A 26645-nucleotide genomic window follows, 5' to 3' on the forward strand; every position below is an offset into this window, starting at 1 on the left:
GGGGGTACCCATCAAATCCTGGGAGCAAGGAGGAATCAGAAGATTCCTCTGAGCGTCCCAGGACACAGGAGACTAGGTCCCCACATTCTGCCAGCCATTCCCAGGTTCGCAGAATCCGGGAAAACCTGGAAGATCAGACGGGCACGTCTGGGAGCAGATGAATGGACCAGAGTTACCCAAACCAAGAAGGCCAATAAGGCAAAAAAGGGCCTTGCTTGAGGACCCCTTAAAACAGATTAAGGCAATAAGGAGTGTCATCACGCCTTATCACAAGAATGCCAAGTATTCTGTGTGGGAACACTTAGAGCTCTTTGAACAAAGGATGGAGACTTTCCATTTGAAAGACAGCAGTAGCTACATTCAGTATGTAAAATGGACATTCTCCCCAGAATACTCCAGTTTCTTTGCGGGGCTGGAGGACCAAAATCATTCAAGATGGTCCACATATAGGGCGGCCATCTTAAAGCACTTTTCTGTTCATAAAAATCCCCAAGAGACTTGCAAGGCAGCCTACAATTTACAATGTGGGGAGGATCAGGCCCCACAAGAATTTGTGCAGGAGTTGAAGCGTGCCTTTGCGCAGACTAACAAAAGGGTGTGCATGGACAGCAAAGAATTTGTTAATACGTTTTTCCATGCCTTACCCATATACATCATGACCCAGCTAGTGAAAGATTTTCATGAGAAAAGGTCACTAGACTGGGTTATTGAACAGGCCACCCGAATCTATGAGGAGCAGAAGCCCATAGAAAATAAAAATAATGCTCAGAAACGCCCCAAACCGACCAGCACCCCTGCCGCTGCTAAGGTGGCAGAGGTAAAGGTTGCTCCCATTTTGGATTTGGAGATGGGGGGCCTAAAAACGTTCCTGCACAGAATAATTCCAGGCCCTGAAGGTCCTTGGGCCAGTCACAGACATGGAGCCAAGGAGGTAGTCCCACAAATGCGATCCCTCACTCCCCTGACTATGTAAGTCCCCGCTACAAGGGAAACCGACACATCCTGGGTTATGTGTGGACTCCTCCATCCCAATGGGGGGGATCTAACCAAGCACCTAACCCAGGGAACTTCCCCCCTAACCTCCACCAGGAGGGAAGAAATTCCCCAAATCCTGGGCAGAACTTTTTCCCCAGGTATCCACAAAATTTCCAACCCCAGAATAATCCATCCTTCTTTCCCCACTTTCCTGAACCCAGACAACCTAATCCGGGAGAGGGGAGGCCAAGGGGGGAGGGGTACCCAAATCTTCCCAACCCGGGGTACTACCAGAGAAGGGATAGTTACCCTTCCCAGGATCAGCCCAGGGGAGAAAACAGAACCCCGTATCAGCCTGAGTGGGTTTCACAGCTTGAGTACCAAGTCCAAAACATGGCACTTGATCTGGGTCGCATGCTGAGGGCTCAGCAGAACCCTCAGATGAGCATGCCGGCGCAGAATGCCCCAAACTCTGGACCTGGTGCTCCAGAACAATGACGGGGGCAGCACCCCGACAAACCACCGGTTCCCAGGGAAGAGCTACAAGGGTAAGGGGGGTGTAAAGCCTGGGAGGAGGCTTACTTCCCCACTTGTAAACAGCCCCTGGAAACCCAGGAACCGGAAACAAAATCTCCTGCCCCTGAAAGTCTGCCACCCAAGGAGCAGAGGGGGGTAGGAGAAACAAAGGACCCAAACAGACCCATTTTGCGGAGGAGGTACAGATCTTCCAATTTGAAGGAGAGGGATCCTCAGAGGATCCTGGGAAAGGATCTTCTCCTTCAGAGATGGGGGAACTCCTCCCAAAGAAAAATGGGTCCCAAGGGATTCAAATTCAGACTGGGTAGTTGTGGGGACTATGCTAGCGCCGCCCATCATCCCATCCCAGAACCAACAATATCAAAAAACCCTGGTTCAAACACATCCTGGTGACTGCCTACAAAAAGGGGGGGGCGGCCCAGAACCGGAACCATGGGAACTCAAAACCACTCCTATCTCCAGTTGCCAACTTTTCTTTGCCGATTCCCAAGACTCTTCACAGAATTCTGCCCAAATCCCTTCTCTCTCCATGTCCAAAGTAAAAAACTACCCCACCAGTTGTCCAAAAATGTGCATTATCTGTGCCCCCTTGCAGAGAAGGAGGGAAGATACTATGCCCCGGTTCAAGTACAGGGGCAGGGTACAATTTTGGCACTGGTGGACACTGGATCCCAAGCTACCCTTCTGTTCAAAAAGGCCTTTAATGAACTAAATTCAGGAAGGGGGAGAATTATCAAATTCCTCTCACCTCTCTTCCTGGACAACTTCAGAACTTTGATGGGAAGGAAATTCCCATCGAGGGGATTGCGGATTTGGACATTAAAATTGGGTGACACAAGGTGAAACACCCTGTCATAGTAGTGACTCCAGAGGGCACCCCTTGTTTGCTATGGAATGACCTCCTGAGAAGGTTGTCACCCCTAATAGACTGTGTAAACAAGGTCCTCTGGACCCAGACTAGCCGCCCAATAAAGTTAAAACAGAGTGTCAACCATGTTAGTTTAAACGGCAAATGCCACATGGTTGAACAAAAATCTGACCAAGTAGAATTATACTTCCAGAACAACCAAATTCCAGACGTGACCGTAATAGCAGTAGGACAACCGACTGGTGATGGGGGGTCCTCTCTGTTTCTGAAAATCAACCTTCCTTCCAGTCTAAGGTGGTATTGCACACTTGAAGGAAACACTCTGAAATTCTTTACCAATCCACAATCAGACATTCCCACTCCTATAGTCCAGAAAGATGTGAAATCAGCTCAGAGCCTGGCTGATATTCAGCAAATTGGAGAGAAGTTGTTCATCCCTGTTCAATTAAATGAAGGGAAGGACTCTGTTCTCGCTTGACTGTGTATGAACAACGGTAAAAGCTTCATCAGCGAAGCCATATTCCGCCAACTCCCAAAAGATCCAGCCATTCCCACATTTAGACTCATAGACAAATGGGAAAGGGATCTGGAAACACCCAATTCCAAACATCTCCTGCCAAGCAGGCGTATGCTCAAAATCTCGATAGGCAACAAGAGCATAGTTCATAATTGTTAGGTTGTGCGAGACGTCATTGCTGCCTTTTACTTAGGCAGTGATATTCTCGATCGCTTTGCCATTAGTTTGGACCTAATAAACTTCAAAGCTTGGTCCCGATTAGCAGTTAATCCCATGGGCTTTGATGATCCAGAGAAAGCATTTAGGTCAACTCAATTGCTACCTTATGCAGTTGAAATTCAGATTGGAGAGGAAGTCACCATCCCAGAAAGGACCCGACAATTCTCCCTCGAAGTAAAGGTTAAAAGAGGACAAACATTGAAAAACCCTGATGCTTATATTCATCTCAATGCTTCTCTCCAACAGCAAGGGTTGGGGGTAAACCCAACACCATTAGTCAACATAGAACATGACACCATTCCAATAGAGGTGGATAACAGTGACTTAAAGAGTATCACTCTAGCCGCAGGCACCATTATTGGAATGGTGGTTGATGACTGACATTTTTCCATTGATTTAGGAAATTAACTGTTAGGACCAATCCCCAAGGACTGTTTTGACAGTGACAGTGATGACAACACAACACCAGACAGGATCTTTACCCGGCATGGGGGAACTTCCTGGTGTACACTTCCTGTCCTTATGGTAAGGGAGATGTGACTTGTGACTTCAGGAGGGATGGGGTGATTTTCCAGGTCCATGAGGGCTGCCTTTCCCACCTGAAGCCACCAGTCCAAATCAGCACTTTGACCAGGGACTTCTCCACCCAGCTGGAGGAGGCCGCTGAGATAGCGAAACCAGAAGTCTTTACAGGCTTCAGGCAGATGGTTGAAGAGAGAGTCAACCTAGCTGATGCCTGTGAGACTCTGGAGCAGAAGCAAAAGTTCAACCAAGTTTTCTTGGATTTTCAGGATCTCTTTGCGGTGGACTCATATGACTGTGGTCGCACCGACATCCACACAACAACAATTCCCACGGACCCTGGTATGACTGCAGTGTTTGTGAAGTAATATCACTTGCCTCTCGCATCAATGGAGTCCCTTACTGAAATAATTAAGAACCTTGAGTCCCGTGGGATAATCCGTACAGTCCACAGCACCTTCAATAATCCGGTGCTGGGGATATTGAAGCCAAACGGCCAGTGGAGACTCTGCGCCGACCTTAGGGAGATCAACAAACGGGTCCATACTTCCCAATGGCCTCTTCCCTACATTGACCAAGGGCTGGCCCAGATCCAGGGGTCACAGGTATTCACTGCAATAGACCTGACCAATGGAAACTGGACTGTACCTGTCAGTAGGGAGGACCAATACAAGCTGGCTTTTACCTTCGGGGGCCAGCAGTACACATGGACCCGGACTCCCTTCGGATACCTGAACTCTGGCAATTAATTCAACATTTTCCTACATAAGGCCATGCCCGACCTGGGTGAAAGGGGTAACCTGGCTTATGTAGATGATGTCCTCATCAAAAGCTCAACTGTGGGGGAACACATAGCGGAGATCCATTATGTTCTGACACAGTTGAGGGCAGCCGGAGCAAAACTTTCCTTTCAGAAAGCACAGTGGTGTAGATCCCGTGTTAATTTCTTGGGGCATGAGATTACTCCTCAGGGTCTCTGTCCCCAGGAAAAGAAAGTGGAAGCACTTCAGAAACAGAAAGACCCCACAACTCTGCAGGAACTAAGCAGATTCCTTGGACTGACTAATTATAGTAGAAAGTTCATTGAGAGCTACGCAGAGATCACCAGACCCCTGATTCATCTTTTGAAGGGGGGGGGTCAAGTGGGAATGGGGTCCAGAACAATCCGAGGCAGTAAGACAACTGAAAAGAATCCTCTCACAAGCGCCTTGCCCAGCTTACCCTGTCAGAAACAAGGAGTTCTTCTTGGAGACTGGGTTCTCTAATACATGCTTGACTGCAGTATTATACCAAAAGCATGACAAGGTCAATAAAGTAATCTCCTATGCGAGCAAAACTTTATCCTCTGTGGAGGAAAAATTCAACATGCTTGAACATTCAACATGCTTGAACATTCAACATGCTTGACTGCAGTATTATACCAAAAGCATGACAAGATCAATGTGGAGGAAAAATTCAACATGCTTGAACATTCAACATGCTTGAACATTCAACATGCTTGAACATTCAACATGCTTGACTGCAGTATTATACCAAAAGCATGACAAGGTCAATAAAGTAATCTCCTATGCGAGCAAAACTTTATCCTCTGTGGAGGAAAAATTCAACGATTGTGAGAAGGCACTCATGACAACGGTGTGGGCATTGAAGAATTACCACCCGTTTTTCCAGGGGGAACACATCATAGTGGAGACTCCACACCAGCCTTTGCAATACCTCCAAAGTGACAGAATCTGGGCCGGAAATGTGAGTAATTCCTGAATTACTTCCTGGATTCTGTCAATGCAGGCTTTCCTGTGGAGGTCAGATATGGCCAAAACAAGAAGAGTCCCCTCGCGCAAGGTCTGGCTGACTGGCATGATTGTGCCAGAGAAAACTGTCTCGAGGACGAAAGTCTAAAAATCAAGGACAACATGGAGGCATACCTCAATTCCCCACACAGAGTCTTTGAAGAAGACAAGTGTGAGGGAATGCTGACTGTCTATGTGGATTGATGCTCTTACCATGTTGACAACAACAGGGAAAAAGAACTTGTGGCCGGCGTAGGGAATGCATGGGTGAATGAGTCCCCAGAACCCTCCACAGGGTACAAGATTGGTCACCGAAGTAGTCAAGTGGCAGAGTTGATGGCTTTGCATCAAGTCATCCTCACTGTTGTCTAACATCAACTCCACAAACTGGTCATAATCACAGATTCGGATCATGTACGGAACAGGTTCGTGGAGCACCTGGTTAACTGGAAAACCAGAGGCATGTTATGTGCTAATAACAAACCCTTGAAACATGGGAAGTTAATTCAAAATATTGATGATCTGGTCACCTCGATTGGGATGACCATCTACTGGAAAAAGATAAAGGGTCATTCCAAAGTAGAGGGACCAGACAAAACTGGAAATGACTTAGCTGATCAGCTGGCTAAAACCGGGGCCATCCAAGGGGATCTAATAGAGATCAAGTCCTTGTTGGGGGAAATCCAGGTCACTGCTATCACTAGGTCCCAGACAAATGCTCACAATGATCTTTCAACTGCACAATGGAATAAGGAGACCCCAGATGCTGATTTAATTACAGCTCAAAAAGGGGATCCGATAATTGGTAAATTTATCAACACATTGACCCCCTGAGAACTTTCCCCTGACGGATACTGATTACATTGGGAAAGAGGACCTCAGAGTGCTGATGAATGTCCAAAAATGTTCAGAATCCAAGACGGTTTGTTGGTGAGGAAATCCCGAGCTGGCCATGATCAGTGGGTGGTTCCTACCTCATTCCAAAGCCTGAAGTTAAGTCACACCCATAATGCGGCCACAGCCGGTCACAGGGGGTTTCATACAACACTTGAAATCTTAAGAGAGGTTGCATACTGGCTACACATGGGGCAGGACCTCGACCAATACTTGAAGGGGTGTCTTGTGTGTGCACAATTTCAGCCAACATCCCTCACACACCGTGCACCTCTCCAAAAGAGGGGGATGACACTGCCATTGTCAGATTTGCAAGTAGATTTCATTGGGCTGTGATTCGCTCCTCTAGGGGGAATAAGTACCTGTTGACTGTGACATGCTTATTTACTAAATGGGTGGAATGTCTCCCGGCCCCAAACTGCAAGGCAGAAACAGCAGCTGCCCTGATGATCAACCACATCTTTTTGCATTTTGGACTACCCCAAAGGATAGAGTCAGATAGAGGTAGCCATTTCACCAGAGAAGTAATGACAAAGATGTGGGAGATACTTGGGGTTAAAAGGAAGCTACACATTGCTTACTGGCTAGCCTCTAGTGGTGCAGTGGAACAATACAACAAAAAAATTGTGAGCACATTAAAAAAGTTTGTGGCCTATTCTGGGCCAAGTTGGGATATTCGATTACCTCTTGTCCTAATGGCCATCAGATCTATCCCTTCATCTGCAACTAAAATGTCACTGTTTGAGCTGATGACTGGATGCAGGATGGTGCTTTCCCAGAATCTGCTCTACAGGACCCAAGAGCAGACATTGATCAATGCCTCCACAACTCATGAGTATGTTGAACATTTAAGATTTTAAAGAATTTTTAAGAATTTAAGCATGAAGACCCACTATGACTTAAATACTACCAGGAAAGAATACAATATAGGAGACCAGATTTATCTATACAATTTCCAAAGGAACCAGGCCAAACAGCAGAAATGTCTGCCTACCTGGAAGGGACCTCTTGAAATTGTAGACAAGATCTCACCCGTCGCCTACAAGATCCGCATCCCCAAAGGCAGTTTGGCAGAAGGGGAAGACAAATGGGTCCATATTAATCAGCTAAAGTGTTGCCATCCTAGGCACACTCTGTGGCAACTGGAGGAGTCTTCTGGAACCCCAGAGGGGGCCACTCCAGATCCATAAAATTCCAACTCTAAAATATTCCACATATAGTCTATATAATACAATCATAAAAATGTGCCCTGATTTCTAAAATGTATATGTCCGCCCACTACATTAATAGTGGTGGGGAAATGTCTACAAAAATGTTTTTGCTTTGTCATCCTAGGAGAGAGAGAGCGAGAGAGAGAGAGAGAGAGAGAGAAAGAGAGAGAGATAAACCATGGAGACTGACCAAGGAGGACGACCTGGGGACCGGGAGCAAAGATCCGAGGGGCCCGGAGTATCGCTCAATACCCCCATCAGGACTTGCGAGGAGAACCAAGCGATCCACCCCTGATGGAGGAAAAGATGCTGAACTTTGCCATTTGTGGAATCCGGAGAGATGAGGCTGACATCCCAGTCTTGCGAATTTCCATTGATGGAAGATCAACGGCCATCGCAAGAGGGGGGGCTTGTGGGATGTCTTAACCCACTAATCCAAGCCCTGCAACATCACTCTGCATTACTGGCAGCAGAAACATCATAATGGCCGCTGGAAAGCATGCTGCTTGCCAGAAATCACCAGAAAGTGTGCAGTAAAAACCTGAAAAATAGGCCACCATCTACTTTTGCCTATGTCAGTGAGCACAGGAGATCACTGCCAAAACCCACCATTGGGCTACCCACAAAGTAGCCTGAAATTACTTGAAAAAGCAATGCTGATTGCCAAAAGAAACACAGAGCTGCTTTAAAAATCTGTTTTTATTTGTTGTCAAATCTGCAAAAATCATGGCTCACAAACCACGCAAAAAGATCCAACCTCCTTGTTGGGTGGTCAACATCATTCTCCCACAAGAATCTATATAAATATAAGGTCCACAGAAGTGTATCTATATCTGAACAAAGTCCACTTTTGAGGATTGCTTGCTGGAAGAAATCTGTCAAAAATGGGTGTAATACTGTTACTCACCTCTATCAGAAGCCGGTGTTTTAAAACCATCTTGTGTAAAGTTGTACATTGAGCCAAGGCTATGCCAAAGATAGACTTGCTAAGAGGTGGATACAATTTAAAACTATATTCTGAAAAGGCTTGAAGCAAGACATTGTTTAATGTATGTGTTAAAAATGTGGGTTATATTATAAGAAAAGACAATCTTTTTAGACATTGGGTTAAGAGTTAAAAGTTTCCCACACTGTGTTCAAACACATTCCACACCTTCTCCCTGGACAAAGGGGACTTCCCCCTGCCCTTGACTAAGAGATTGACAGGCTGGTGTCAAAAGGAACTGGGAGTGGCACCCTGGCCTGTTGCTCTCAGTGCAGACAAAGGAATCCTTGGGCTGAATATAACATGCTAATTCGGGTGTGACTGACAACAAACTGCTGCCAGGAAGGAGAGACATGTGACTACTGAGTCAGCCCAGACCTTGGGGATGGAGACAAACCATTGTGTGGATTCAGAAAGCACAGCAAAAATATGTTTTAGAGAAATGCTTATAACAAATTGCACTGAACTGACCAAAATGTGAAACTTTGAGATTGTTAAAATGAAAAATTCTCTCACAATTTAAGACTAAGCTGGACTCTGTGCGATGTTCTGAGACCAAACCCTGGAATTATTCATATTGTAGCTACTATGTTGATGCCAGGAACCAAATAAATTACAGAATTGTGCTCAGATGGGATGTGCATGCATGTCTAAGAATTGGTGCAGAAATGATATTGAGAAACCCACCAAAAGCGCAAAAAGTGGTCATTTCTGAACCCAAGCTCTTAGGAAGATGAGAGTTGAACAGAAATGTACCTTAGTTAATCTGTCAGGTGATTTATGTAATATAAACAAGTGTGTATATTGTACATATGTGTTTTATGAAAAATAAGATATACTGTACAGAGACCAAGGGGAGTGTTTTTCCCCAAGCCATAAATATGACACAGGATGACACGCTGACCTTTCTCCAATCAGGGGACAGGGAATCCTCCAACCTATCAGATCCTTAGAGGGTTGGGCATTGTTGAATCAGCCTCCCCACCCACTTTAGATATACATAAATAGGGACTGCTGAGGACAGACAAGACACACACTTTTCCACTACTCAATTGATTTCTTGGCGAAGCACCCTGCTGGAAGACTCCAGACTCCAGACATAGATCCAGAAACCAGGCTCCAGAACCAAGCTCTAGAACCAAACTCTAAAACTTTGAAGCAGAAGAGGCCTAACCCAAAAGCTGAGCCCTTCTCAGCAGGCCTGCAGAATATAGCAACCTGATTCTAACCCCTAAACTTCCAAGGGGCTCTCACATTCAACAGCCAGGCTGTGCTGTTTTGCTATTCTAGCTAAGAACCCTGTGCAAGAACCAAGATCCAGACCCAGAATGCAGAGCTGTATCCAGAACCTGTCAGATCCAGTCCAAGAGGCCATGCAGACCGCATTGCAGTACTGAGACCAGAGTGCCTGAGACCTGTCCGGTGGCGAGAGACTCCCAGCTAAACCCTTGACCAGATCTGTGACGGGGCCCACTCCATTCCAAAGCCATTGTAGCAATAATCATCTGTGCGCTGATATTTTCTGAAGAGGGACAAGTGTTTTGACGGACAGAGATCAGAGCGGAGGCGCCGCTGTTCTGGTGGCTGCCCGTTGAGTGTCTTGCTTCTTCATAGCTCCTTAGTATAAGCCTATCCTTGTTGGTAAATCTTTAAAGCGCATCTGTCATTTTTGAAATCTTGATTCTGTTTCTGAAAAATCTACCTTCACAAAAACCTATGTAACAGTTGAACTGTGAGTCCTATATATATATATATTGTGCAATTCTTCAAATAAACCTTTCAATTTGCAAAACAAACCTACTTCTTGACTCAGTGAGGTCGGGGAGATCCAAAGAGAGGGGCATTATATAAGGGTTCATCATCCAGATTTAAAGAACTTTGACATAAAAATATATAAATAAGGGCTTCCATTGGGCATCCCAGACTAGGCATTGACTTAGTTGAAATGCTGGATTGATGTCACTTACATGAGTAACGTTTCTTACCCATGCAATATTGGATCGGGTGGGGCAGAAGCTATGGATGAAATATTCATCTGCCTCCCAACAGGTGGCAAGCCAAACCTCCTCTATGCATGCAGTCAGCTCTTGGCTAGAGAATAACATTTCTTTCGGCATCTGTTGCCGCCAGTACTACTAACTTTGCTCGACCTTCATCAGTTGGTGCAGACATTTTCAGTCGATTGAGGGGAAATTCAATGGAATACCTTTCAAAAATGTCTTCTAACATGTTTCCAGCTTCCTTTGGGTCCATACAGTGACAGTGGTCTTTCCACCACTTCTTGCTGTAATTTACCATTAACATGCATCCAGAATTAAAATCCTAATCATTTTTAGACCTGAGATTTCTGCATGCGGTAACAGTAGACACTGCATGCATGAAATAGGGGCCAAAAATCCCCAGACTTCATAATGAGGCCTTTATACTGATTGGCTGCACACAGCTCTACTAATGATCACACAAACTGGGCCATGTGACAATGTATTTTAAGCACCAAGACATGGTTAACGTGCCGCCTGTCTCTTGAAAAGTAAACATGGTGAATACTAAACTACATCGACTTTGAGCTCATCAAAATAACAATTTTGTTCTTGAGCATGCATTTGTTCTTCATTTGGACGCATGCCGTGCCTTCTGCCGTTAGTCAGAAGGCACGGCGGCTGAGGAAGGAGCTTGTTTTCCTTGTAATGAGAAGATCTGTGAGAACCAGGGAAAGAAAAGTCAGAGGCAGAATAAAAGGCTTATGGTGCGGTGACAGTGAGAGGAACAGGGTCAAGCCAGCACTTTCAACTAAAATAAGCTTTAGGATAAAACATTCTGGCTTCACATTCCTCTTTTTGATGGACTCCACTGCAGACAATGTACCACTTTGCCAATCATTGGAAACACGCAAAACAGAAAAGAAAAAAAAAAGATTTTCCTGGTCCTGTTGACCAAACGTTTCTAGGTAATCCAGTGTGCTAGGCTATAGTGCTGACGTATTCTTGGTGATAGGTCCTGCAGAGATTGCCCAGTTGGGGTGGAATTCCAGAGGCTACAGGCTGTTTGCGTTTTCAAATAACAGACCGCTTATGTTTCATGTAGCATACTCCTTGTTTGCCAACAAAAAAAAAAAACATTTTAAATAACCTCATCTTCTTCACTGCCGTGCCAGCGCATTCAAAATAAACCAGGTTTATAGGTAGATAATTAGTAAGAGGCGCGTCCAGGCAGCGGGGAAAGGGACATGTTGGATGAACCAGACAGTCTATGCTAATGGCGTTGACGTGACTTTGCTTTTGTGACGAACGGACAAACGCATACGAATGAACAAAGGGACTTTCACACGAGTTAACGTTTACAGACCAATTGGAGGAGAATGGCAAGAAACGGGTTTGTCTAGAATGATGGGTTGTCTTCTTTAGATCTGGGACTCAACTGGTGGACTTTGCCTACAATAACCTTTTGTCTGACGCCACACAACTTTTGAATATATTTCTTTGTAACTCACATTTGCTTTAAAAATAGTCATTCGGTCTAATGTGGCCATGGCCTCATCTTCCTTCCTTTACCAATTTCAAGTGTACTTTGGGTTTATATTTACCAACTTTCAGCAGAAAATGAAGCCCTGTCCTCTTTTCTGATTATGAATTTCATTTACTTGCATGCCAACTTGCTGGGCCTCTCTTTTGTGCCTCGATAGTGTGTGCACAATGGGGTTATTCAGCTTACTGATTGTGTGAATTAATATGTATCGGTTCATTGAGATGGTGCCTACAAATTAGACACGTACATGTGCCTTACGTATAAGTCGTTCACTCTGTGTGTGTTGTATTGATATCATGAATGGGTGTTACACCTGCACAGACGAACGGGCAGAGCAGGGTTTCTGGGCAGTTTTGCACACATTTGTGAACTCAATAGTAAATGCCAAACAATGTTGCAGGTACCAAAGTACTGCACCCTCCCAAAAATACCCGATTCTCTAATGTTAGAAAAAGTCAATCAGCCGTGCTCCCGGCACCCCAGTACACAACACAATGTTGGTGATACAAATATACAAGTCAAGAGCTAAAGCACTAAGTACTCAGGATTTAGTTATTTTGAAAGATGTGTAATCTTTCAAAAAGTTCAAACAATCCATTTACAAATATATCAGTATTGTTAGTAAGGTGTCAGATCAATAGGACATATGAGTCAGATATACAGCACAAATGCAAAGCATAGAATCGTTCAAATTAAGTACTTTGTAAAAAGCTGACTCTGTGGCCATGAGTTTCGCCCCCCCACTGGGCTTTTTCAAGGCTATGTCATTGATGACCCTGAACAGTCAACACATCTGAAATACCTCTGTGATAAACAATAACAGCAGGGGGAGAGAAAAGAAGAAAGAGGAATGCGATATTAGGTTGTAATAACTCCCAATATAATCCATCATTATGCGCACGTCAAAATAACAACATGCAAAGAACATTGTATTGGAGAAGCATAGAGACCCATGGACACACTACATTGGCCAGAAAATATTATAAATATAAATGCGCCTGTAAACAATATATTCTGGACTCTATTGATGGGTTAAAAATAAGATTAGGAACAAACAAGGGTGATGACACCGTGTACTTTAGGAAATGCTTCCTATTAATGCTAATGCGAAATCAAACGTCAAACACAATGACGAGTGTTGCTCTTCATCACGGGTCCAATCCCACAAAAGGAAAAATCAAATATCGCTTTACATGGCGTGCCTGTCATTACCTCCACGTCCACTCTTCCTCGTCCCAGTACTTACTTCATGAGGCACCTGCCTCCGACACAGGACCTTCTTCTATTTCTTTGAATCTCTATAACTCCTCCCCCACATCCATCTCACTCAGTTTAATTTTTCCTGCCTTCGGCAGGTTGGACTTTTTCTTCCCGGTGCGGGGCACCAGGGAGCACCGTTTGCTGGCCCCCTGGGGGGGCAGTGTGGCGGGGCCCTCGGCTCCCTCAGGTGCGGCGCTGCTCCTGGGCCCCCTGCGGGGCTTGGGGTCACAGTTGAGCTGGATTGCCTCGCTCGGTTCTTTGCTGGGCTCCGGACCGCAGCGTGAGCATTGTGTCCCGGGTCCTGCACGGCCCCGGGAAGGTAAGGAGAGGGGAGGACTGGGCTTGATGTTTTTCCCCTCTCCTCCTGTTTTGGCCGTCTTGATTCGACTTGGCAGTATGGGCTAGCCTTCCCTTTTGTTGTGAGGCCTCTCTGCTTCTTGTCGTGGGGTGACAGTGGCAGAGAGTCTTTGGGAGTGCGGGGGCTCTGTTCTGTCGCAGGCATGTCACATACCACCTGCTCCTCAGACACACAGCCCAGGATGCACAGGATGTTAGCTGCATTCTCTGGGGGAAGGTAAGGAGAGGGGAGGACTGTGCTTGATATTTTTCCCCTCTCCTGCTGGTATGGCCATCTTGACTCCTTCAACATGCCGTTTTCCTCGTGCCTTGTGTGCACATCTTTATTGGAAATGATGGCAAGCACTTGGCAGTATGGGCTAAGCCTTCCCTTTTGTTGTGAGGCCTCTCTGCTTCTTGTCGTGGGGTGACTATGACAGAGTATTTGAAAGTGCGGGGGCTCTGTCTGTCGCAGGCATGTCACATACCACCCGCTCCTCAGAGACACACGGCCCAGGATGCACCGGATGTTAGCTGCATTATCTGGGGGAAGGTAAGGGGAGGGGAGGACTGTGCTTGATGTTTTCCCCTCTCTTGCTGGTATGGCCATCTTGACTCCTTCGAAAGGCCGTTACCTCGTGCTCTGTGTACACATCTTTATTGGAAATGATGGCAAGCACTTGGCAGTATGGGCTAGCCTTCCCTTTTTGTTGTGAGGCCTCTCTGCTTCTTGTCGTGGGGTGTCTGTGACAGAGTATTTGAAAGTGTGGGGGCTCTGTACTGTCACAGGCATGTCACATACCACCCGCTCCTCAGACACACACAGCCCAGGATGCACTGGATGTTGGCTGCATTCCTTGCGTGCTGCCTGTGAATACGGCGCAGATTTGGACATGTCTGCAAGCGGCCGGAAGGGTACCGGCCTGGCGTAGTCTACACTTCTGGTTCGAGTATCAGCGGTGCTGACTCGGTCCTTCAACCTTCCTAGACCGACGCATTGGAACAATCTAGAGCATGGGGCTACCAGCTACTGGATACAGGGCTCAAGCCACCTCTCAGTCATGTGGCGTGTTAGTGGTGTGTTTGGGTCTGTGCTAGCTATGGACGCAGACTCCTTGTCCTGTCCTCTTCCTCTAAACTGCGCGAGGGAAAGTCGAAGGAGTTGATTTGCTTTTCCCTTGTCCTGCATGGGATTATGGAAAATGCATCATGGAAGTAACGGCCATGCAGGGGGTTCCCAGTGTCTCTTTTTTTAGGGCCTAGGTCCTCCGGTGCCGACGTGTTGCTTTCACGCCTCCTCTCAGACTTGTGGGAAGTGATAGGGCACATGGTGGCACATGTCTGTGCTTAGAGGGGTTCTCAGAGCCCCTGGTGCCGGTGGAGGGGGATGTCACTTCAGTGGGTTTTCCAGTATAGGCATACCTCAGCTAGGGGGTTGCCTTTGATGTCGGCTATCCGGGATGGATTGCTTTGCCCTTCTTTGTGACAGTACTCTGCCCTTTTGACGCCAGCCTGGTGGCTCCTCTGTCAGCTGAGGGGGCCATAGTCTGCTGGACTTCTGGGCTGTCCAGTATCTTCCTTTTGATAGGTCAGATCTTTTTGTGGGCTGACAGGCATGCTGTTATATTGTGGCGCAGGCCTGTTTCAACGTCCTGTGATTTCCCTCTGGTGCAAGTGCAGTGACTTGCGGTTTTCCCTGGCTCCTCGTCTCTATCTTCTCGGAGGTGTATGGGATCGGTGGGGTTTGGCTTCCTGGATAATGGGCTCCTTCTGGAGGGGGTATCATTTGCCGTTCCTGTCTCCTCCTGTCCAGGTTTGCATGGTTAGGACTTTGGTACCCAGCTCACGGTCCAAGTAGTTGGCCATGGGATCTGTTCTCTCCTTACGGTTGTTGTGGGTTACCGTCTTGCCCGTTCCTCTCCCTGTTCAGGGTCAAGTTTTCTACTTGCGGGTGTTCCTGGTCCCTATGCCTTCTAGGATGTGTCACCTGCTTATGGGTCTCAAGACCCTGCACTGCTTGTCCGGACGTCTGGGGAGAGCGTACTCTGGATGTTGTGCAGGGGGGGGCGCTTGCTGGCTGTTCTGGGCTGGGTTCTCAGAAGGCAGTATGTCTCTGCTCGCCTGTTGCTGAAGTTACGGGGCATGTGGCGTCTTGCATGTTTTCCAGTTCCTTGAGCCCGTCTTCGGTTACGTCTCCTGGTGTCTTATACTCTCTCCCACTGGCTCCCGACATCTCAGCTTTCGTAGATTTGTTTTCAGTGTCCCCAGTGCTGCGAGTGTCCCTGCTATGGTGGCAGGGGGTTTCAGGTCTACAGGCTGAGGTGTGCATGGTCCTTCCTCCTGTGGCCTCTCCTACTACCAACACCAGCAGAAAGGGTCTACATTGGGGGTCCTCTCAGCTCAAGGGTTGTGAGATCTGGGGAGAGCCGGCGATCATCCAATTGGCAAGAGTTGTGCCATTGTCCAAGCTCTGGTGTACTTCGAGGAGTTGCTGGACGGTCGGCGGTTTTTGGTCCGATCGGACAATACGACGGCCTTGGCATATGTCAACTGCAAAAGGGGTTCCGGCCACTCTTTGAATGCTCTGGCAGCGCTGATAGGCACCTGGGAGGACTCTCATCTGGTGTCTCTGGTGGCCTCACGTATCAGAAGGGTGGACAATGTTCAAGCGGATCTTCTCAGACGCCGGTTTTCACTCCTCTGCGGAACTGGTCCTGTTGGCCCAGGTCTTTGCGGTGACCTGTGTCAGATTAGGGTCCCTGGTTCTAGACCTGTTTGCATCCCCGGCCTCAGCAGAAGTTCCCCTCTTCTGCTCTAGGTTTCAGGCTGAGGGGATTGGGGGATGGACGCCCTCTCTGTACAGTGGCCTTGGGGTTTTCCTTTATGCCTTTCCGCCTATTCCCCTTCTGCCCCGGGTGGTTTGGCGCATCAGAGTGTCCAGGGTGACTGTGTTGTTGTTAGCTCCGTTCTGGTCCCGCCGGAGTTGGCTCCCCTCTCTGTTGGAGCTTCGGTCCTAGGAACCTTGGCTGGTTCCGAGGTGGCCGTGTCCCCTTCAAGGGGATCTGCGGTTGGAATTCCACCAGATGCAATGGGCGGTGTGGCTATTGCTCAGTCTAGGTTGATATCTCAGGGGTTCTCAGATCCTGTAGTTGGGTCCAAATGGATGCTCTTAGACCCTCCACTCTGAAGGTGTTAGGCAGACACTGGGGCCATTTCCGAGACTGGTATGGGCGGTCTGGGATCACTCCCCTGCGTTCTGGCCTCTGCTATCCTTCTGTTCCTCCAGGAGGGGTTTTGACAGGGGCCTGGCAGTTTTTCCAGGCTTCGCTCTCAGTAGGCCTCCATGAAATTACTTTTGGGGGACTCTGACGGTCACTTGGATGGGGAGGTGTTGGTGGGGAAATTGATCCAGGGTTTTTCTTCTTCCCGTCCTTGTGCTGATAAAGGGCTTTCCTCTTGGGATCTCTCTCTTGTATTACGGTTCCTTCACGGGCCTCCTTTTGAGCCCATTTCCGAGATTGATATCAAACATCTTACACTGAAATCTGCTTTTCTTATTGCCCTCACTTCTGCCCGTAGGCTTGGGGAGATTGGGGCTCTCTTATGTCACGCTCCTTTCCTGAGGGTGCTGCCAGACTCGGTGGTGCCGGGGTGTGGTTCGATGTTTCTCCCTTCAGTTGTCTCTCGGTTTTCACACCTCTCAGGGTCTGGTTCTCCCTGACTTCTTTCATGATCCAAGAACGCCTGAGGAGGTGGCTCGGCTTAACATTGATGTCCGACGGGACGCGTTGGAGTATTTGGCTTGGTTTGCTTTTTCCACCAATCTGATAGTCTTCTGATTGCTTGTGGTCCGGCTGGGGCTGGGCATAACGCATCTGTGGTTTCCATTTTCCGGTGGTTCCGGGTTGTGCTCTCTAGGGCCTATGTGGCTTCTGGCCTGCCTGTGCCTGCGCACAATCGGGGCGGTCTGCCAGGGGGTTGGCGGCTTCCTCGGCCGATGCAAGGAGGGTTTTTCTCTGCAAGAGATTTGTATGGCTGCCGCCTTGGCTGGTCTAGGCATTTTCATCAACCGCTATGGGTTGAGTTTCTCCCACTCGGGGGTTGGTTCCTTCGTGGTTGGAGTTTTGTCTGTGGGGATGTGATTTAAGAGTTATTGTGGGTGTGTTTTGCTGCACTGTTTTTGGCTCTGTGTCTCATTGGGACCTTTTCCCCGTTGCTGCTTTGGTATACCTCATGAAGTAAGTACTGGGACGAGGAAGAGTGGACGTGGAGGTAATGCTCTGATTACTTACCGGTAATCTTCATTACTCCTAGTCCTACTCTTCCTCGTCACAGTACTGACGACCCTCCTCACCCTCCCTCCGGGGAAGGTCCCATGCTCCGGCTTGGTAATATGAAACTGAGTGAGATGGATGTGGGGGAGGAGTTATAGAGATTTAAAGAAATAGAAGAAGGTCCTGTGTCGGAGGCAGGTGCCTCATGAAGTAAGTACTGTGATGAGGAAGAGTAGGACTAGGAGTAATGAAGATTACCGGTAAGTAATCAGAGCATTACAGCAGCCAAGATACTGTAAACCCTGAAAAATGTGTCCTTTGGACTATGGGTGAAGGTGAAGGTTAGAAAAAAGGATAGGAAAAAACAGGTACCGTATAAAAAAACCTGTATCTTGGAAAAGACTTCCAGTTAATGGTACTTCGAAATCAACCATGAACACAAGGCGAATTGTTGTGTATGGTTGCTCTCCGTCACGGATCAAATCCCACTAAGAGAAGAAATGAAAACCGATGTTCATTTTACATGGCGTCCATGTCATTATAGCATCCGAAGTGAGAAAAGGGTATCAAACAACCATTGCCCTTATATGACTTACCCCATTATTAGACGTTCAATTCATACAGGCAGAGGACAGCCCCTCAATATAACAGGAAGAATACTTTATATCAAACCGTAATCACACAATTACTGAAAGAAATATGTGAGCATTTTAGAATGAAGTAATACGTCCTGCTAGATTAAAACTAACCAGCGCGTGTACATTTCTTCAACATCAAATTTCTTACCAAATAGTGCATCATGCTGGCCGTAGAGAAAAAAATCGAGAGTCCTCATGCCACGGATTATGTGAACTAGAGATTAACGGCAGCAGGCCGCCATTACCAACCACATTTTGATGAAGTGGCAACTAAACCATGTATACAACAAAAAAAATGGCGGCATCCAGTAACATATCATCAAAAATACATGTATTTTGAGTTGTCCAAAAGCGTTCCATGAGAGGTGGTGCCTGTGCCACGTATGCAAAAAAATATGGATAGATGCATGACGTTCAAAGAGCATGACGGAGTCATAAAAGCCTAACCCTTCTGAAAAAGCAAAGCTTCTCAATGGGCCTCATTACGACCCCGGCGCTAAACCATGGTGCTATTAGCACCATGGTCCTTGCCGGGGTCCGCCATGGTGAATGGTGGAATTACTGCCCCATTCCAAGGTTGGCGGGGCGGTAATTCCCCATTCACCAATGCCCCTTCCTCATTCCCATTTTTGGCCCATAGGGCTCAATGGGAATGGGGAAGGCGCTAATTACGACACCGCAAATTACGGTGCCGTAATTAGCTCCTAGGTCCCTTTGCGGGTTGGTTTTTTAACGCCTGCTAAAAGCAGGCGTTAAAGTGCAACCCGCAAAGGGACCTCGTAATCAGGCGTTAAGGGTTTAACGGCGCCAACACCTTTTACGGCGCCATTAACCCCTTAACGCCTGGGTTGTAATGAGGCCCATAGAACGTTGCCCTGATGGCACACACGTGACGTCGTCATGTACTATGCTAACACGAGAAAGTGTTGCAACTAACGTCCTCCTGTAAATAATGACATTTAAAAAGGTATAATATCAAGGATTAGACCGCAATAGGTCACGAATGCACGCATCTCAATGGTGTTCACATGTGCTCCCTATCACATAATTAGCAACGATCCAAATGATACAAAAGAGATAGAAATGGTGTCACTGCCTAAGAGTGCATGGAAATCACCTGGTAACTCTTTCGTTTTGTGCAATGCATAAGCACACATACTACAGAAACCACATTTGAAGAAGCCAGAGGTAGGTGCTGCCTCTGTAAGCCATTTTCCTTGTTGATTTAAGAGTTGCATATAGCTAGAACAGATTTAACTCCTTATAGTCGGAGCTCTTCTGTATGCTATATTAGGTTTAGAGCCTATGAAGGTACTAGAGCTTTTGTCCAGAGCAAGTATATGCCAGTATTTGTTCAATAAATTAATTACCACAGGGCTGTCCTTGCTGTATTTCATGATGAATCTCACTTTTATTTCGCTTTTGGCTATGGGCACCTTTTGCTGGTTACATGTCTTTATAACAAATTATTAAATAACAAATGCATATATAACGAAAAATATATAACAACAAAGCATAAAACAGTTTTTTCTTTTTTGGGTGGCTCCCCCCGAAACTCCAATTTTCCTCAGCGAAAAAAAAAAACACCTCAACTGTTTCTCCAGAGGATTTAACCCTTTACCCCACCCCACATACATTTCCATCATTTTTTCCATTATATAATTTTCGTTATATATTCATTTGTTATTAATTTTTTGTTATAGCTGTACACCCCCTTTGCCTTTTCGTATAAGAAATCAGAGCCTGTCTACTCTTATGCTCAGCTTTGTTGGCAGAAATTTCCAAAATGTTATCAGTGTATCCTCGTTTCTAAACTCTATTTTTGACTAGAAATATCTCTTCTTCCGCTTGCCGTGTCTCAATGCAGTTGCAGCGAGCCAGAATGAACAGTCCGCAACAGCAGTTTTTGAATTTCTTTTTATTTTCATTGTGCATTTGGTTACAAAAGAATAAAACCTTACGCACACATAATAAAAAACAAGATGCTTTACAATACTTATCAACAATAAATTGCTCAGAATATCAAAGTTGTATTCACAGTTCATCATTAAAGTTCAAATATTTCAATTAATAGGCCCAATTGATTAATCTGCAACTCCCAACCCAACTGACCTTTCTTACAACCATAATTTAAACATTTAGGAGTAGTTTTACAGCTTCTTTCCACAAAAATAAAACCTGCACCTGTTAAAGTCAGCGAAGTTGCACCTTATAGAGTGCTCCAAAATTGGTTTACTTCAATATTTCCAATCTCATTAACAAAAGAGGCATATGTCCTTTCAACCAAGCGTCAATATATGCCGATTTGTTTCAACAGAATTTTGGCACAGTCTACACCTTCAATCTTCATATGGGATGCCTATGCAACTACCTGTGTATTCATATGTAGGAAGAATATTTGAACAAAGAAATATGTTAAATTCCTTCATGCTCCCATTGCATGGTTTTAACAAATAAGAACAAGGACCATCAACCGTGAATCCCTGTTGAGTATATTCCAATTACTGTGTTTTTAGTGTGTTTTTACATCCATTTGACTGTATCCCATGCAGGTATGAGGTGCTTTGATATATTTGTATTGCACCTTCCATATTATTACCACCTGTTACCACCTGCACTAACAATATAAGAGGTACCATTTGGTTGATACCACACTGAATGGGATCCCTAAATATGTATATTGATCATTCACTTTGAGCATGGTATCATTCAGTTTCCATATAAACAATCCTGACCTTTTAACTCTATAACCAAGCACCATGATTTTGGTTTTAGAAGAGGTAATGGACACATTATTCCTACTAGCATACCTGGCTAGCACATCAATACTGCGCTGGAGACCAATTGGCAAAAAATGCATATGTGTTGTGTCGTCTGCGTACATTAGCCAAGGAATTGGATCTTTTCCAACCTGAGGAGGGAAATTCCTCACATCTGCTAGGCACAAATAAACATTTGAGGTGTACATATTATAAAACAGGGGTGCCAGCACGCACCCCTGCTTTAGTTCGACATTGGTCCAAAGCTGGCACATGTGTTTCCCCTCTTGCAACACCTGTAAGGATACCACCATATCACTATAAAGGCCTTTATAAAGCTCAGTAATACGGGGTCCAAGCCCCAACATTTTTGGTGGGAAACTGTGTCAAATGCTTCGAAAAGTCCACATAGCACATATAGAGATTTTCTTTGCGATAGCATCTGCAATTAAATATTGCAACATACAATTATTGTGTATTGTGCTATGAGACTTTCGAAAGCCAGTTTGGCACTTTTACAGATGACCTGTATCTTGTGCACATTTAGTAATTTTGTTCAATAACAGTGAGGCAAAAATTGTGACACCCATGTCCAGCATCACAATAATTCTATAATTTGTGGGCTCAGCTTCTCCATCCTTTTTACATACTGGAACTAAAATAGATTCTGTTGATCGGGAATGTGCTATTTTCTAAATTAAGAAGGTACGGTTGTCCCCACTCATTACAAAGAATAATAGAAGATCTTCACTCTAACACAACGGTCCAAATTAGACTCACATTAGAAGGGCTGTTATCTAAGAGTGTTAACTCGGAAAGAGGCATCAAACAAGGCTGCATTTTAGCCTCAACGCTCTTTAATCTATTCTTACTAGATTTGGGTAATGAATTTGTTGATATAGAAAGTGACGTACCTTAATTGGGAACAGAAAAAAATAAATGGATTCTCTACGCTGACGATCAGGTGCTTGTATCACAGACCCCTAGAGGCCTTCAGAACTTGCTCAAATGCTTAGAGAACTATAGCAGAGTTAACAATCTAATAATCAACACGGAAAAAACTCAGGTGGTTATTTATGCCAGAAAAACAAAAGAAAGAAAAACACCCACCGTTGCAAATGGACACTATATGAGCAAAATCTCTGTGTGGTTGACAACTATAAATATCTAGGCCTATATTTTTCAGGCAGACCAGAGCATCAGTTGAAAACTTCCATTCTGAGTGCAAAAATTCAAACTTTGGCCTCCCAAGCATCTATCATAATGCGCAAATATGGGAAGTTTACCACTAATCACGTATTACTGTTTTACAAACAAAAGGTAATCCCCATAATGTCTTATGGGACTGAATCTCAAACACCTAAACCAAGAAAATATTGGGATAGGTATGAAGGTTTATTTTGGAAATCTGTTTTCAAACTTCCAAATTGCACACCAATTGCTTTGCCGAGACTAGAATTAGGAACCTGCTCAATTTACTGTCATGTAATGTGGAAAATGTGTTGCTTCTTTAGGAAGTGCTTGGTAGGTGCGTCTGAGAAGAATGTGCTGAATACTATTGCACACTATTTACTAATCTCAACTGCTAAATTCCCCAAATTGTGGTATAAAGGTGTACTCAAAGCTCTAACTGAAGCCAATATCTCTTTGCAATTGTTAATTCTTAATCCTTCAAAAGCCAAGAAAACACTTTTTATATATGATTGGATTGTGACTCAAGATATGTGCAAAAAATGTGTTGATTACTCTTCTTTAATCTTCCTCCCAAAAAAATGGGTACTATGGAAATATATCTACAAAAATGTCCTTCCCATTTTGTGAGACTGCAAATGTTAAAAATGCGCTTAAATCTCTATCTCACATATGAAATTATGGCCAGACGGGACAGTGAATTGAAGCAATATAGATGGTGTCGCTTTTGTAAAAATAATGAGCAAACTGAGTCCTTAACTCATTCAGTAATGTGCTGTTCGCCGTTGAAACATCTACGACAAGTTTATTTTAAAAGTCTGTTGCAGCTCTACTGTTTGCGCTCTGATGAAGAAATTTGGGGGCATTTAATCAACAGTGAGCGTCCTGCAATATACATTGTTCTAGTCAAATTTTTATCTGCTATTCTTTAATAATGTGACCGTCAAAAAGTCTAAAGAATGTTAAACATTTATTTAGTGGAAAAATGAAATTTTATAGTGAAATGATGAATTATAATGATTGTATAGTATGAGTTAATTTAGTACTAAATATTTGAAAGGTTGAATCTCAGCCAAACAAATAAAATAAAAAAATAGATTCCCTCCAACTATCTGGGATCTGGCACTGTGCCAGGATCTTACCAAACCATCTGGCCAAAATCACCACCCAGCAAGATGGGATTGATTTGTGCACTATGTTGAGCACAGGATCCAGGCCAGGTGCCCTAGATGCGTTTAGCCATTTAATTGCCGCTACTATATCATCGGCTTCAAAACCTTGTAATATTTACCATTTCATTGGGCCAGACACAGGTAGAACATATCGATGGGTCATAATATAGAACTCCCAAATTTGATATCCAAGCTGTGTCTTCAATAGGGTTAAGCTCCTGTGCTGTATTTCCTGCAAGGAAAGATGTAAAAAAGGACCAAATGGTCATTAAGATTAGTCTACAAAAGAGCTATAGGACTACAATGGGGCCAACTTTCTTCACTAACAAAAACATAGTCAATGCAAGTCGCAAACTTCCCCTTAGTCCATGGCCCTCATTACGACCCTGGCGGAAATCGAAAAACGATGGCGGAAATGCAATACCACCATCGAATAGCGCTCGGTGCGATTACGACCCGTCACCGTAAAGTACGATGCCATTAGCGACACCGTAGCGAACGCCAACGCTAACTGCACCAAGTACGCGCACGCGCGCCATGCCAAACCGTAAATACCACCATGGCGCAACGGTACGCGAATTCCGACCCTAGCGGACATGTACCTAACGCCATCAAGCATGGCGGAAAGTACCATTCCGCCATGGTGAGAAGTACGGCATCGCGAATCAACCGTAAACGGCCCTACTAAGTGCCTGTACACCACTCCCTGGCCACATTGCACAACTCCTCGTAGGTGCAATGAAGTCACACTATGCAACCAGTGAAATGAACAAGTCACCCATGCATGCCAACAAACAAATGAATCCAGGGGCTCCAAGTGCCTTGTGAGTGGGCATCCATATCTGCCATGGCACCATTGCCGCACTGATGCAGCACAGGCATTTGAAGGTCCAAGTACAGCAACATGAGCAGAAAAATGAGACAAACAAAAACAGAATAGACATTTAATGCACCACAAAACCACCAAGGGCCATACAGCCATTAGGTCATGAACTCCTAAATACATTCCAGTATTGTGGGCTGCATCCGCAAGAAATGACCAGCTTCTGCTTGTGTGACGCCCTGTTCCATCATGGTACACAGGGGCTACATTCACGTCCAAAAAGGCAACACGGAAGCGCCTAGAACCGCATGTCCGTCCCATCAGGTAGGCACTAGTCCAGCAGAAAGGACGATATGTTGCTCCTAGCCACTAGCACTGCGTAAGGGCATGTGGCCCATTGGCGATCGTCCCATAAGATCGTAATGGTGCTCCACTGATTGACACGAAGCAGCAGGTGTCGGGAGTAAAAGCCATCTGCAGGAGTGGCGTACAGATGGCAGCGGCAAAAGGGGAGGAGATACCTGTCACCCAAATGAAATGAAAAAGAATAGTATGGGCATCAGAACTACAATTATATAACTCACTTCAATGATCACACTAAATCTACAGCCATATGCATGCTAGCCCACTCAAAAGGAATATACCCACCCAAAAATCACTTGCGAATCACAACCATAAAAATCGAGGTGAAAACAGCATTACAAACGAGTGTTTGTGTGCATGCGTCTGTGAAGACAGAATCCATCAGATGGGATTAGTAACGTGCATAGACACAAGGGCCTGAAGGCGCGTCGAGACAGGGAGGGTTCAACAAGGGCAGAAAGACGATGGTCCCACTATGGCAGCTCTGCATGACATAGCGCAGGGGAGGTGGATAGATTCCAAAAAGCCCTGTACATGGCAAACTCTCCATCAAATCATCTGTCCATGCATCCATACATCATTCCCTCACCCCGGTATGAAAACGCCTGATTATATACTCACATCACATTTGAAACTTCCATTGAGTCTGTGCGTAATGCAGTCTGCAAAATCCACTGTTCTCCAGGCCGGAATTCTAGTGTTGTGAAGTAACATGTATTTGGGAACGTCCTGCATTTTTGTCCACTACGCTATTGCGCATCCCATACTATCCATATCAATCATAGCATACTCGCCATGGCCCCTGTCCCAAGGACATTAAACAATAGAACGTTATATTTGCAGTCAGACCTGTGGGCGTCTCCTCGCCGCTAGCTGAAAACCGAAAGCGCTGTCCTTCGAATTCCTCATTTGCAACATCACGTCGAAAAGGCATCTGTGACCGCATGAAATCACAAATTCATCCATGTAGTGCGGCAGTGTGTGTAAATGGCAACTGGCTTCACTCACAAATGGGACGCCCCGCCCGTCGGTGAACCTCGGTACGGTGCTCGCCCAAAGGGGATTGCAGCTGGCACAGGTGGAATGAATCACCACAGGTGGAGGCTATACAGCCTGAAAACACATAAATTGCACACCCAACCCCCTCCCACAACCACACCCACTCCAAAATGCTACCGGCAGGACTAGCGATGTTGGCCCTGGGGGACCTGATAGCACTGCAAGTACTCCAACTTCAAGAAGAAGACGAACACCAACTACTACAACAACCGGCCGCACAGAGGAGACGCAGGAGGAGGAGGAGGGCAAGGCAGGGCCAGCAAGGCCCACCAGCACAGCCACTACCACCACGCAGGCAGCCCGCAATCCCACGCCTCCGAGCTCATCCGTTCAACCTCACTGCTGAGCAGATCCACACCCTCTACCGTTTGGACCGGGACACCATAACCGCCATTGTGGACATGACACAGGCTGACCTTGTCAGCATGATAGACAGCCCAACCGCCATCCCACCCCTACTGAAGGTGGTGTCTGTACTCCACTTCCTGGCCACAGGCACCTACCAGCACACAGTCGGACAGTTGCATGGCATTTCACAGCCACTGTTCTCACGGACACTATTGCAAGTGCTCGATGCCCTCCTGAAGCACGCAGACGACTACATCTCTCTACCACGCTCGGAGCAGGAAATTACGAACACAAAAGTGGGATTCCATGCACTTGGCGGCATACCGGGTTGCATTGGTGCCATCGACTGCACCCATGTGGAATTGGTCGTCCCACATGC

Source organism: Ambystoma mexicanum, chromosome 6p (genome assembly GCF_040938575.1).
Source record: "Ambystoma mexicanum isolate Mex_15411 chromosome 6p, UKY_AmexF1_1, whole genome shotgun sequence".
NCBI classification, from domain to species: domain Eukaryota; kingdom Metazoa; phylum Chordata; class Amphibia; order Caudata; family Ambystomatidae; genus Ambystoma; species Ambystoma mexicanum.